Raw genomic sequence first — 16165 nt, 5'->3', positions numbered from 1 at the left:
GTGATATAAACTTGCAATTCCAAGTGATAAAGTCCGAATTGTGAGATATAAACTTGCAACTGTAAGAAAGTTTTTTTTTCTCAGAATTGGACTCACAATTGCAAGTTTAGCCTATATTTCACAAATGTGAGAAAATAACTCAAAATTGCAAGAAAAAAAGTAACAATTGCAAGAAAAACAAAGTCAGAATTGTGAGTTGCAAGCTTGCGAGATGCAAAAAAAAGATTTAAATTGTTACACATTTTTTTATATATATAAATTGATATTAGTCGACCAAACCAAAGCTATGTTAAGTTTAGAAGCTTCATAAAACCATCAATCTTTAGTTAAAGGGGTCCTATTATGCGTTTTCACTTTTTCTTTTTTGTAATGTTGCTGTTTGAGCATAAAAAAGATCTGTGAAGTTACAAAGCTCAAAGTCCAGTTCAAAAGGAGATATTTTATTTAACAGAAATCACTTTTCAAAAACTACAACGAACGACTCGTTTGGACTACAACGCATATTTTCCGGGATTTGTGACATCACAAATATGGACGAATGGGACGAGACCTGGTTGAGCTGCACTAGAGAAAGCAACGAGTGTTATCACTATGTCGGAGACACGCTAGCTTTCCCAAGACAGATGAACTTAGAGTGGTTACAATCATCCGGGTTTAAATTACGCTCAAATTGATTTGATTTTGATGCAATATTTACACTGAAGCTTGCAGGCAGCTATGGTAAGGGGCGTGACATTTCCCGACCAGGCGACGAGTGCTGCCAATCACAGCAAACACTGGCCCAGCTAACCAATCACAGCACATTTCGTATTTCAGAAGGCGGGCTTTCATTTGATACAGGAACTATTCGAGCCGTTTATGCCAGACTGGGGAGAGAGGTGTTGTAATAATGTCAAATATGTGAAAAATAATGTGTTTTTCGAACAACCTAGTATGAGAGCCTGTTCTAGTACACCCCCAAAACAAAATCAAGACTTTGTAAAAGAGCATAATAGGACCCCTTTAAGGGTAGATTCCAAATTCAGATATGTTTGTTTCAGAAAAATGTGATGATAACATTTTGAATTCATATTTAAATCTTGGTCTCTTTAATGCAGACTTTTGTTAACTCAGTAAGTCTGAGAGCAGTTTTAGACACTATACTGAGATCATTTCTTAAGCTCAGGGAGAGTTTTTTCCTCAAAAGGAAAAACTGTAAAACAATATTTGATATTTATAAGATCTCATGTGTGATTTTTCTTTCCTGTGGGTTGAGCTCTCTTAAATATTTAGATTTTCTTTATTATTATTCTGTCGCAGTCTTTTTTTAATTTACTGAAATAGTCAGAAACACCTTTCTGAGGTTAAAAGTTCCTCTTTTCAACACTTTCACAAAACTATTAACATTCATTTATTCAGAGCTGGAGGCGAAACAGTTGTTTCTCTCTTTACTTCCATGCAGATAAATGTTTGGTGGGTTGTGCAGTTTAATGCACTGTGGAGTTTAAAAGAAATGCATTAGTATGTCTGTTTCATATTCAAATGTTTGTACTAAACAGCAGTTGTGTTAATTGGTTATAGCTGGAGGAATGCCTCAGAGAACCTATAAGAATAGACCATGTGAAATGACAAATGAGGACAACTGGGAGAAAACCGGCGTGAAATAAGAGACGGACAGGGAATTTTATGTTATGTTTACCTTCCCAAGACCATCCACTGGTGCAGCTACATGTAAACTAGATTTTAAAGCACTTGGACAGATGCGACGACTCTGGAGAGCAATTGCATATCATTTCATCTGCAATAACCACAATAAAACTTTATATTAAATCCAGCAGTCCTCATGTAAAAACAACGTCATGTTGCAAACTGCCCATGGTAAAATACACACACCATCCGGATCATTTTCTGCCATTACAACTGTTTGTTTTGAGGGTCGATCACAATATTGTCAGTTTTAAAAGTATTCTGCTATGTGTGTGTGAACACAACTGTCATGAGTACAAGGTTTCCCCGAGGATGTTTACTCAAACCTTCTATTACTGTATTCAAAAATAATTACCATAGATGTTTCATGTTTAAATGTAGGAGGAGGAAAAATTAAATAGCAAAATCTATTTTAATCTGTTGAACAAGGTCACGTTTCTTAAATTCAACCCAAAGCCCCACAATCAATCCATAATAAGAGCCTTAAATTCATTTTTAGCAACAAGCTTAAGTCCATGCTTAACACTTAGTACATTTTTGACTCATTTTGACAGTTTATACTTTTAAAATGGCTATTTCGGACTTTAATTTCGGACTGAATTAATTGCACTTGAACCTGTAAAATAACTGATACACACTGCATGACTTTGATTCAATGTATGGTTAAGCAAATTAATCAAATCTCTTAGTGGAATAATATATTTTGAATATTATTAAATATAATTTAGTGAACATGACTTTGGCATAATGTGATGATTTTATCACAGTAAAGGGGGTCCTTTTATCTGTAGTGAAATCTAATCTAATGTACAGCCTTTTAAAGCTTAATACATTTGGATTTATTTTCAAAGATTTATTTTACCAGGTTAGTCTTCTGAGAAATTTGAGGGAGACCTAGTCAAAATAGCAGCATTTTAATTCTCAAAATAGTACTTACGGAACATAAATATTTCATATTTTGATGAATCAGTAAGTCACTGCAATATTTATGCTAAACAAGATGTTTTCTGATAATTCATATCATTAAACAGGAGTGTTTTAGTGATGTGAAATGCCTCTACAATGTGGTGAAAACTTATAGGTCTGAATAAAGCATATTTATGTATCTAAATATTTGAAGAGATTTTTGTCACATTCTAACACTAGTTCTACACTGAGTGGCCATTTAAAAAAAGAAACATTTATCCACTTAAACTTGCTGTCTTCCTTTTAATTAGGCATTTAAGAAGCACTTAAGAAGTTCTTCAGTATTTAACTTTAGACTCCCTGCAAATGCTACAAAACGAGAGAGAGAGACTAAACATCCGGCGAATACAATGATGAATTCCTTTTGGACTGCACAGATGATAATTTTTCCTCAAGGACAAAAGCCTCAGAACAAAACTATTCATTTGCTCCATCAAAAGATTGGATTTTTATTCTGTGTTGTGTTTTGCTGGCGGTACCTAATTCCCCTTCTCCAATTTCCAATCTCCTCCTTCCAAAACCACTAACAATGAAGGCAGAAATGCTTTATGATTGCACTTCAGAAAATCAATCAACACATGGCACATCACTGGAGACTGAACAGTTGTACTAAATATAGCAAATAAATAAACTGCTATGAGGGACAAAAATCAACTCCTATATTCCAGGAAAAAGTGTACAGAATATGCATGGTTAAACAACCTGCTCTGTCAATTCCACATCTATATGCGAAATGGCATTAGCAACCTATTTTAATGCTGTAATACAACAGATTTCTGAGTGGAACAGAATATTCAACAAGACAAAAGGTATCCATCTAAATGAACAGATTTGTGCAGAAGGAGACTTGTAATAAAGGGAGGAAGTGTTGATGTCATTTTTTTTTTTTTTTTTGCATTACCTGGAACATTCCTGCAATAGGTGAAAAACTTAAATTTAAGTTACTATTCAATGATAAATCAAAATCTGCATTTTAAAGTAAAAATGGCAGAAGCAAAGACTTTTAAGTAAAACTTCAGTTTGTTTCTCACACTTGCTTCTTAATATTAGGGTGAATAAAAAAATTGTGTATAAATTGTATTTTTATTTTATTTATTAAACAGAAACAGCAAAAAACATACTGGATTAAAAAACATTTTGAAATACAAAGACAGTATATTATTTGATGCATTGCCAGTCATATAGTCTTTAAAAGGTCTAGGCCATTTACATACAATTTTACAAACTTTTTTTTAAATTATGATTAATATTCTGTTTCTTTTTTTTGCAATTGTAAACAATACTATTAAGTCTTTCCACTTTAGAATTTCATGTTAAATTCAATGCATTATTTGCCGTTTCTTTCTAATTAATTGTCAAATGTATTAGTAATTCCTGAATTAATTTTTTTTTTACACACTGAAAAAAATAAATCCGTAAAATAGCAGAAAAAGTACTGGCAGCTCATTGCACATTATCCATTAATTTTACGGACATTTCCATTAACTCTAAAACAATGCAATTATGTGCACAATTCAAAATACTGGTAAAATACCTGTAAAAGTGTTTTGTTTGTATGTATTATATTGTGTAAATGTAAATGGATTGTGCCCTAATTTTACAGTTTACTGTTTTTTTGTGTACCATTTATTTTAAAGAGTAAGCCATTTCTTTAATTAGTTTGCAGGGCTAATATTGACAACAACTGCATGCAAAACACTATTTTGCATCTCTTACACGCCATAATGAAAATTATCATCAAAACAAAATAAAAAAAACTTGAGACTAACTATCATATCACGTAACAACCTAAACAAAAGTGTTACTTCCCCTCCCTCCATACATCCAAAATACTCTTCTTAGATTTACCAATGTTCTGGCCAACACATTCACTCTATTGAGAGCGAGTGAGAACCACTTCTAGATCTCTAGACCCACGTTTCATCACAACTCTATCATGACTGTCCTTCACAGCCACTGGCGTCGTGAGAGATCGGCCCGCTGAAGCCATCCCATGGAGAGAAGCTGGTTTTTCACAGAACCTTGCTTTGATTTGAAGGTCAGTCATTGGTTTGCATTTTTCACACATGAGTGCAACATCAATTCTTCAATTTTATATAATTCTTATTATTCTAGGACTTATGTTTCTTGACAAAGACGTGTAAGCGAGTATAGTGCGTGTGCATCTTCCCTCAGCTATCCGCTGAGCTACGGAAACAATCAGCTGTGTGGGTCCTGTGTGCAGGAGATAGCAGAATTGGCTGTGAGGAATGATCTTTGCCGTTGAGCAGAATACCTGCTCATCTCTCACCGTCTGCACAGAGCTGCCCCAGCCAACACTTCACACCACCGCAGAGACATAACCTACACTGAGCTGCATTTGTCCTTGAAACAATCTCTCTTTCATTAAAGCTCTCACTCTGTGACTGACAAAATGTTTCCGAGGGACATGATACACCAAGCTTACACATAGACGCAAAAAGAGAGTGAAATGGTTTTTGAATGGCAGGTAAAAATAAAATAAAATAAAATAAAGCAATAGCAATACTAACAACAATTTTGATAATATATTATTAACAGTTTATTTTTCTTTAAAATACATTTTTACTTTTATTCAGCAATTATACGTTAAATCAATAAAAAGTGACCGTAAAGGTGTTTCCCCTTCAGGAACTCGAGCTGCGTCGAGTCGCTTTGGGAACGCCCTTGCGTGACCGCGTTCTGAAGCACGTGTCAAATCCGTCCAATGGAGCAGCGAGACGTCACGAGCAGGGTGACGTAAGCACCAGAAAGCATAAAAGCACATCCGGCCGGGCGCAAACCAGCTTCTGCTCTTCAGTAGCGCTCTGTGTATGTGTCTGTCTATTTACTGTTGTCTGTCCGCACAAGCACTCATATATATAAAACAATGAGAAAGTCTATGGCGAGCGAACGGCATTACAAACGCTGTGTTTCTCCCTGCCCACGATATCTGGCGGCGGGGGATACACACGATGTGTGTGTCGTTTGTTTAGGAGCAAAGCATGCGCGGTCAGCTTTCGAGCAGCTGATTGTCATCACTGCGAGCTCTCGCTGCGCACGCTCCGCTCTCGCCTGGCTGCGTTTGATGAGAGCGGCCAGGCTCGCGATCCCGCTGGCAGCGGTCCCGCTGTTGCCGAGGCACAGCGCAGACTGTTGTCGTGGGGATCGCGGGTGGATTTAGCGGAGGGATCCGAGACGGGCTCGTCCTTTTCTCGGTCCTCCCCCGCTAGATCCGCGGCTTTCTCTCTCGCGCCCCCCGCCCCCCGCGAGAGAGAAAGAGCCAGACGCTTCATCTATCTTCCTCCGAGGAGGTGCATGTGATGAGTGTCAAAGCGACTCGACGCAGCGTCTCGTTCCCTCGGGGAACCATGGTTACATACTTAACCTAGAGACGTTTTATTGTTACAAACATTTCTATTTCAAAATAAATACTGTTCTTTTGAACTTTCTATTAACCAAAGAACCATGAAAAATGCATCATGGTTTCCACAAAAAAAATATTAAGCAGCACAACTGTTTTCAACATTGAAAATAATAAGAAATGTTTCTTCAGCAGCAAATCAACATATTAGAATGATTTCTGAAGGACCACGTGACACTGAAGAAATAAATGAAACTAAAATATATTCAAATAGAAAAAAAGCTGTTTTAAACTGTAATCATATTACACAATATTAATGTATTTTTGAATGCAGCCTTGGCAAGCATAAGAATCTTCTTTCAAAAATATTTTAAAAATATCTGTCCTACTCAAAAATGTTTGAATGGGAATGTATCACAAATGCAATAAGTGGGCATTAAAAAAAATAAATAAATAAAAATAAAAAATATATATATATACTGTATATATAGAGCAATTTTTTATAAATTTTTTGGGAATAATTTTTTGTAATGGAAAGGTTACCATATATTCTGAGGAGAGAAAAATGCTTTCAAAAACTGGGAAAAATGGTTAACATATATAGAATATAACAACAATCTCAACTAGCTTTACTTTTTTTTATATATATTTATATCATTTTTGTCATGTTTATCTTGCAAAAAAGCTAATAAAATGGAGTTGCAAAAAATGCTCAATGTTGCCAATTCAAACAATATATACAGGTAAATCAAGAAACTATGCCAAAGAAAATATAAATCCTTAAATTGAAACAGTAGTTTCCATGAATAGTATGTTGTGAAACGGTTAATCTTCTAATCGATCTATATGTGGGTCTGTGGTGTACATTCACTCTTCTCTGAGTGATTTAATCGTATAAGCAGCACTTAAAAAATGATTTGTGAATCCAGTCTCAGGTTTGTGGTATCTTGGGAATTAACTGTTCAGTACAGTATCTTAAAAATCAACTGTGTGAAAAGCTTTTGCTTACGAGTGCATATGAGGACATTAATGACTGGTTTTCGACTAAATATGAAGAAATACATTAGCAAAAATGATCCTCAATTACCAAATGACCTGTAAGGGCAATAACTGCCAATGTATTCCACAGTCTGTCAGAAAGAAATATGAGTCTGCTTATGCATATTATTTTGGTGAATATGCATAAGCAGACTCATATCTTGACCTGATGTTGAGCTCCAGACTGAAGCTCAGAGCAGACGGAGCGAGACAAACTAATAGTGACTGATGTTTAGAGTGCGTCCCTCTCATCTAAGGATCTCTCATCTTTCTCTTCTCTCATTCCTTCAGACTGACAACCAATACGCTTTGGTAAACAGCCAAAAAAAATGTGCAGGGCCAGATTCATTCATATGTGTTTGAAGGTGGCCAATTCTTGCTCTTCCTTGATAGCGGGACGGAAAAAAGAAGAATTTGATTGGAATGATAGAACGGAAATGGGAGCAGACGAGGAGGGTGAGACGGAGTGACAGAAAGTAATTACCCCAGAGAAAATAGGAGGAATAGAAGGAGCGGCACTGCCTCAGCAGAGGTGCCGAAGATTTAATGTCCGAATGATCATGAAAAATCACCATCATCTCATGAATACACAGGAAAAGACGGCGACAAGATACAGAACGATGGAGTGTGACACAGGAAGAGAGAGTGTGTGCAAACCAGGAACATGTACCAGTGATTCCAGAACATCCAATCAGAAAATTATAAAATTATAAAATAAATTACTGCAATCGCTCTCTAGCGTTTCACTCTCCACATTCTCGTAATATTACATACACAAAATAGGTACAAGCATGGGAAATTACCACCAATTGCTTAATTGCACTGCAGAATTGCACCCGTTTGTTCTGAGGGGACTACTGAACACAAGTTAAATGATTTTTGGATGACAAGCAAATGAACATGTAATTTCTTTGAGGTCAGTAAGATTTTATTTTTCTTTGAAAATTTAATTTTATATAGCAAAGAAAGACCAATTAAAAGAACAGTTTTCAAACGTGAAAATCTGCTGAAAATGTACTCATCCTCAGGCCATCTAATATGTAAATGAGTTTGTTTCTTTAACAGAGCAGATTTGGAGAAATTTAGCATTGCATCACTTGCTCACCAATGGATCATTCTGCAGTGAATGGGTGCCGTCAGAATGAGAGTCCAAACAACTGATAAAAACATCACAATAATCCAAAAGTAATCCACACAACTCTAGTCCATCAGTTAATGTCTTATAAAATTAAAAAGTGTGTGTTTGCAAAAAAAAACTTTACTCATATCCTTTACTCATAACATTGCTTTCTCCAGTGAAAAGGTCATCTTGTCTGAATCAGGTGAGAAATATGCAAAGGTCAAGCACTGTTTACAAGAGAAAACGGTCCAAAACAGTTCTAAACAAATATTTTGGTGGCTTTTTGCAATGAAGAAAGTGTTGTTATGGATTACAGACTCATATTTTGGCCAGAAGCAACGGTTTAAAGTTGAACGCTAATTGATGGACTGGATTCGTGTGGATTACTTGTGGATTATTGTGATGTTTTTATCAATTGTTTGGACTCTCATTCTGACGGCACCCATTCACTGCAGAGGATCCATTGATGAGCAAGTGATGGAATGCTACATTTCTCCAAATCTGTTCTGATGAAGAAACAAACTCTACATCTGATGGCCTAAATTTGAGTAAAGTTTCAGTGAATTTTCATTTTGGGGTCAACTATTCCTACTCAAACGTTACAGTAAAGACAGTTATTTTTACATTGTTAAAAGATTCCCATTTCAAATAAATGCCGTTCTTTTGAAAAAAAAAAATTTGAGTGCACAAACCAGGAATGTGTAACACTTACGATACAAGAAACGATACACTCTCCACAATCTCGTAATATTTGCAAAGTACAAACATGGGAAATTAGTAGAAATTGCTTAATTGCACTGCAGAATTGCACCCATTTGTTCTGACAGGACTACTGAACACAAGAGAATATATTCCAAACTACTTGCATGGTTAAACTCTGCCAACAGCTCTTTGGGATAGTTTTAAATGGTTATTTTTAAGAAGTTATTAATGAACACTTCAGATCCTAATGGTGTCATCTATAGCACGACCCAGGCCGACGTCATGGATCATGTCCTAACCTCACTACAGGAGGGGTGAGAGATTAGCGTAATGTGCCGTTCTCTTCCAGCTAGGAGACAAATAACTCCAACAAAGCCATAATTACCCAAACACCCAGAGCACGCTAATTAGCATACCCACCACGGATTGGCTCACAACTAGAGAAAGTGCCCCCCAGAGGAGGCTCATGGCAACGTTACCCATATTTCAGTGACCACGTTAACTCTAATGCTGTCTCAATGACCAACCTCATATGTATTAGACTGACGGATGTTATATTAGGCGTTTTCAAACTGGTGGAAGCAAGGAGGCGCAATGGAGGTCCATTATCTCGATAGAGATTATTATTTTATCTCTATTATAATATAATAAGTAAATATATTAAATATTTTCCAGATAAGTATATTTCATAATAAGAGATAATTATAGTATATTTTCTATTACATTATTTGATAGAAAAAATATTTTGTTGGTAGTTCAAACTAAATTTTTACCAGAAAATATTGTAAATATTTCACAGAAAATTATATTTCATAATATAAACAATAATTATTTTATCTCTTGTATTATAATCCTGGATTAAAAAATATATTAACGCAATAAATATTCACCACAACAATATTTAAAATAATTTACAAATAATATTTGATAATTTGGTTTGGCTTTAGTTAAACAACAAAAAGCTAATCATTTAAATTTGAAAAACCATGTCACAAAGAAATATGAAAATGTAAGGCTGAAGAAGGCCGTTCTCTATTGTTCTCTGAAGAAGAAAAAAGAAAGGTGTCTGCAACTGCAATACACATTTTAGATGTTTAACTTGGGTAACAACAGGTCCTGGTACTGAGGGTTGGTTAGTTATACTTCAAAAAATGTCAAAAAAAAAAAAACCTACCTGTGCCTCTCTGAGTTAGGTCCTTTGTCCTTTTTTCAAAGTTGTTTACTTGAGTTTTCCGATAAATTTTATGTCTGTATTTAGTTGATGCATTAAGTTTTGACACCTGTCTTTCCACGATAGACAGCTAGACATACACTGAAAGATAAATAAGCAAGGCAAAATCAATTGTCCAATTTAAATTGCAGTCAGTTTAATTGTCTTTGTATTACAGGGCAAAGCACAATTTCTCGATCCAAACAACCAAAATATAGACAAAATCTTGAAAGACTTCCTTCCAGTTGGCCCTGAATCAATATTAACTTCAATGAGAAACAGCTCAGTTTGTATTAAGCTGTGTGATGGCTTGCATAAAAATCATTACTCTAGGAATTTGAACTCTGGGTGGCATTGTTTAAAAAAGATGGACGGAATCATTCAAGCAATTATGTAAATGTGTTAAAATGCCTCTTTAGAGGCTGAAAGTCTTGATTTTAAACCACAAATTCTCTCCAAAGACCTAAAAATTCATAAACATACACGGTTGAAAATTCTTGATATTTTTGGAATACAAAAGAATACAAACTTGTTAAACATTTCCATTGAATTGCAATGAACAAGTACTTTTGAAGAATTAAATGACACAAAATGCCATTAAAGTAACAAAATAGTCTTCATATTTAACACAGCAGTCCAAAGTAAAGAACCACAACCGAATCACTAAGTGATTTAAACTTGATCAGAAGCTTTCGAACCAATTGAATGAACCAAATCAAGTGATTCATCTAAAAGATCTGACTCTAAAGAATGACTCGCTCACAAATCAGATGTGGCTACTTCTCTCTCAAACTCTCCAGAATTGTATATTTTTAGGTGACCTATTCCTTTAAATAATTACCAAATGCGTATATTGTTTCCAAGACATGAACAATAACAGGGAGATGCAAGTATCACAGCTGCTTGTCCTCTGAGAGACAAACCAATTAGTTTAATGATTAAAGCAACGCTCCTCTAGTCCTTGAAGAAGTTCGTGATATTGACCTTTCAAGGTCTCACTAAAACTTATTGTATTACACAAGTGGCATTCCAGCGCACCGTGTGTCAATACAGTTATATTTCTCCAGCCGGGATACTGGCATTTATTCCATGTTTGAGGTATTAGCTTCTCTGATATTAAAACGTTTCACAATCCTCTACTTAGATCATTCATCTAGTAAATCATTGATCACTATTCGTCAAATAATGCTTGATAGACTATAGCTATAAGCACACATTTCTGTTCAATGCATGCAAAAAAAACCTCTGAAGATGAACAGCAAGAGTGTTTGTGATGGTGGGGGTTGATGAGATTGTCCTGTCTGCCTCTCACAGTTTTCGATGAGATGTGACAGCAATGCTTCATAGCACCATCTGGCTCTGGGGATAAAAATCATCAATGCTAAAACCTCCCCAATAAAGAAAGTAATGAATGAAGAGGCTCCTTTGCCAAGGAGATGTACAAAGACTGGCCCAAACTTTCTCATCTCCCATTCTCCTCTCTCTGTTGTTTATGCAGGAGAATGATAAACAGCACCATCCGAACAGAACAGACCCAAGTATTTGCCCACAGCTCAGTCCAGCTCACTGGGAATTTCACATTAGAAAAACCAGCAACTTCCTCACACAAGCCAACACAATGTAATGAATAAATCCCCATCTGAAATGACCTCTTCTAATTAGAAAGAATAATTAAAATCTTAATATGCAATGGGGTCTAAAAGTCTGAGATGACATTAAAAATTTAATTTTGAATAAATAAACAAGTGAATAAATAACATTAATTTTTTAAATGTTCAAAAAAAGTTAAATAAAACAAATGTATTTTTCATTTATGTATGTTATAGTGAAGACGGAGAATGAGATATGCACATACTATACGTACATACGTACATATTTTATTTATTTTATTTTTATTTTTAAAGTTGAACAAAATCAATATTTACCCTATTAGGATTCATATTAAAAGCATTTAGAAGGAATAATTAAAATCTCAATATACTGTGTGGACTAACCTGAAAATTGACAATTCTATATATTTTAAATAAATGAATGAATAAAATAAATTAATGCAAAGATAGAATTATATAAATTTACTTTTTATATATAAAATGATTTTATATATAAAACGATTACTACCCTCTGAGACAATTCTCCCTCCAGCCCTCATTTTAGGTCCCATCCAATGGACGCTCGACGGAGAGATCCATCGAGCCACCCAATCAGAACCTGCTCTGCCGGGAGGTCCAGAAGGGTAGGTCTATGTTCCATCCACTCTCCGCAATACCCTTCTAGACTCGCTGCACTCCTCTCTGGGCTCTGGACATCCAGGCAGCCAGCAAACCCTCTCGCTCCTTGAAACCCGCTACTGGTGGCCTGCCATGGCTCGAGAAGTCAAACGCTTCGTACAGGGGTGCTCAGTCTGTGCCATCACCAAATCTCCCCGTCAGCTGCCACAAGGCAAACTGGTACCACTTCCCATACCCCACCGACCCTGGTCCCACATCGGAGTCGACTTCGTCACAGATCTCCCTGAGTCCGAATCTTACACATGCATCCTCGTAGTGGTCGATCGATTCTCGAAGGGATGTAAACTTCTCCCCCTCAGAAAACTACCTACGGCCATGGAAACAGCAACACAGTTATTCCATCAAGTCTTTCGCAATTTCGGCCTCCCTGAGGATATCGTCTCCGATCGTGGGCCTTAATTCATCTACCGGGTCTGGCGGGCCTTCTTCCAACTCCTCGGCGTATCAGTAAGCCTCACCTCCGGATATCATCCACAATCCAATGGCCAGACAGAGCGAAAGATCCAAGAGATCGGGAGATATCTACGCAGCTATTGTCACAACAACCAGAACCGCTGGAGCCTTTACCTTCCCTGGGTCGAGTACGCACAGAACTCCCTCAGGCAGCAAACCACCGGCCTCACCACGTTTCAGTGCGTACTCTGCTATCAACCTCCCCTGTTTCCTTGGAGAGGAGAACCATCTGACGTTCCAGCGGTTGATCATTGGTTCAGAGAGAGCGAGAGGGTCTGGGACTCAGCGCATGTCCATCTCCAGCAGGCGGTCCGGAGACACCAAGCCCAGGCAGACATTCACTGCCGACCTACTCCACAATACCAACCTGGAGATAAGGTGTGGTTATCGACGTGGGACATTTGTCTCCAACTGCCTTGCCGTAAGCTGAGTCCCCGCTATATTGGACCATTCACCATCAGGAGGCAGATCAACGACGTCACCTACAGGCTTGAACTCCCTTCTCACGACTGTATCGCACCTACCTTTCATGTCTCCCTACTCGAACCCTGTGTTAACCCTCTGTCTGCTTCTCCCACAGGGTCTGACGAATCCCACGTACCTCCTCCTCCCGATATCGTTGAAGAAGAAACCATCTACCGAGTCAATTCTCTTCTGGACTCCCGGCGTCGAGGCGACCGCCTGGAATATCTCGTGGACTGGGAGGGATTCGGCCCCGAGGAGAGATCATGGGTACGTAGAGACGATGTGTTAGATCCCTTTCTCCTCAGAGACTTCCATGATCGTCACCCAGATCGTCCGGCTCTCCGGGGCCGCGGCCATCCTCGACGTCGGCAGCGGGCATCAGGAGCCGCCCGTGGGGAGGAGGGTACTGTCAGGGATAATCCAGCTTCATCAGGCCCAATCACCTCACACACCCGTTCCCAATCACCGGAGTACTAAACAGCCGCACCTGTCACCACCTCATCAACCCTAGCTCAAATACCCAGTCACTGCAGTTGCACTTTGTCTGGCCTTGAGTTCACTACGCTACTCCTTACCTGTCTCACGAACCCAGACTCCAACCTGTGCCCACCTGTCTCCGTCGAAAGTCATCTTCATTCCTATCCTGGAAAGACCCAAGAGACATTCACCACGTGAGCCCGATCCCTGCTGTTCCCAAAACTGTTTCCCTTTAACCCGTTTGCTGTCCATCTCTTCCCTCAGCACCTCCGTTCAATAAAGAACCCTGCTTACCTGTAAATCTCCGTTGTGGTCTCCTTCTGTAGTGTGACAAATTATTGATAAACATTAACAATTTTCAATCATTTAACAGAGCACAGAATCAAACAGTAAAGATGCTGGTGTTTATAAAACATTTTCTATGAACGATACAAGCAATGCTGCTTTAGAATGGGGCTTATTACAGAAGGTGTCTTACAAGAAACAGTCTTTACAGAAGCGTGCATGTCATGCCTATAGGCAACTCACTCGTATTTAAAAATAACTATTGTGTTCTGAAACCACTGAATACCTTGTACAGTCCACAGTATGAAACTGCAGAAAGTCAAAGGCCACATCACCTCTAAACCTGCAGGAAAAGCATGATTTCGGGCCTCAGTTTGAGTATTTGAGGTTACCCTCAAATTCCAGTTTTGTTACGGACTTTAAAACCAAACAATAGCTACACACTAAAATGATGATATCTTGCTTCAGTCATGGTGTCATTACAGTCATTACACAGCAATTCATTCATTTCCATCCATTTATCTCAATATCTGTTAATTATACCAAGAAGAGAAAAGCTAATGTTCAACACATGTTGTTTATTTAATGTTATCACCTTGTGACTTTGCCCTTTTTTAGGTTATAAACATAAAAGGTACTTGACATTCTGAAAGACAACTTAATTTTAGTTCTAATAGTTCCCACCTGTCTCTCATGAATATTCATTAAAAAAAATTGTATTAGGAATTAATGAGTTGCAAGATACAGCTGGCATATCTAAACGCCTGACTTCCTTTAAACACCAGAAAGGTGACAGAGTCCATTTGCAGTTTGCAGCTTCTGTCTTTGAAAAGTTATTTAATTTCGTGTCTTAAGACCTCAATGTATCGTCACGAGCCACAGGGTTTAATTTGGTTTTGTCTGTGTATGTTTATGTGTATGTTTTTTTGACTCTCAAAGCCGTGGAGCCCATTGACTGCCATTATATGACTGACAGACTGCAACGGTTTGAGTTAAAAATCTTCATTTGTGTTCTACTGAAGAAACAAAGCCACCTACATCTTCGATGCCCTGGGGGTAAGCAGATAAACATCAAATTTTCATTTTTGGGTGAACTATCCCTTTAAATAGCCTGCAGTTAATGCAGTTCAATTAATTCCTGCAACAACAAATTTTCTCCATTTGAGGGGGAAAAAAATAAATGTTATTTAGACGGCTATATAACTGTCAAAAGTGTTTCATTTTCAAAAATCATTTACCATCAAGATTATGCTTTCATAATTGATACTTAAATGCATTTCTGATTTATACAGATCACACATATAGAATCTCAGTCTCCACATTCAGTTTATGGGGAAAAAGACTAAGAGCAGAGAGCGGGAGCAGTTTTATCTCACTCCATCTTTGCCAACATGATACACAACAATGCATGAAATATGCATTCTTATTGATTTCACACCCACTCTGAATGAATTAACCTATAGCACAGATCCATACTCTCAGGACGCACCAACATGCCTGGAAAAATATAAAATGATATTGGCTAACATATATAATTCATATAAATAGTAACACTAACTTCCCATTCACTATGTGTTCACACATAATGAAATATAGGGCCAAATGAGCTGCAGGACATCCCACTCTGGGCTGTAGTGATCACACATCACTAGCAATAGATATATCGTCTGATCCTCCAAGGATCAAATGAACGATTTCAAGCAGAGAAGTAAATTATTTGCCTTTAGGACTAAGCGTCTTAGTTACTGTTCAAAATATACTGTTCTTTTTTTTCTGAAAAAAATTTAGGACTTATTTAGCAAGGGCTCATTCAGTTTATTTAAAAATCACAATAAAACATTTATAATTTAAACAAAAAAAAAAATCCAGCACAGAATTTAAAAAAATTGAGTGATTGAGATTGTGGTTTGTGAGATTAAAAAGTCTCAAGACCTTTTCCTAGTGGTCCTGTTAATTTTGTTTAAAAAAATAAATATAAAATATTTTTAAAAAGGTCATTGCAATTTTGTTCTCACAATTCTGAATTTTCCCCCTCACAATCACGATTTTATATCTCACTTTTCTTTTCAGAAATGCGAGCCATGAAATAAAAAATATAACTGCTACTTTTACCC

The sequence above is a fragment of the Sinocyclocheilus grahami genome, unplaced genomic scaffold (genome assembly GCF_001515645.1).
Source record: "Sinocyclocheilus grahami isolate Dianchi unplaced genomic scaffold, SAMN03320097.WGS_v1.1 scaffold363.1, whole genome shotgun sequence".
NCBI classification, from domain to species: domain Eukaryota; kingdom Metazoa; phylum Chordata; class Actinopteri; order Cypriniformes; family Cyprinidae; genus Sinocyclocheilus; species Sinocyclocheilus grahami.
This window is presented reverse-complemented; position numbering follows the sequence as displayed.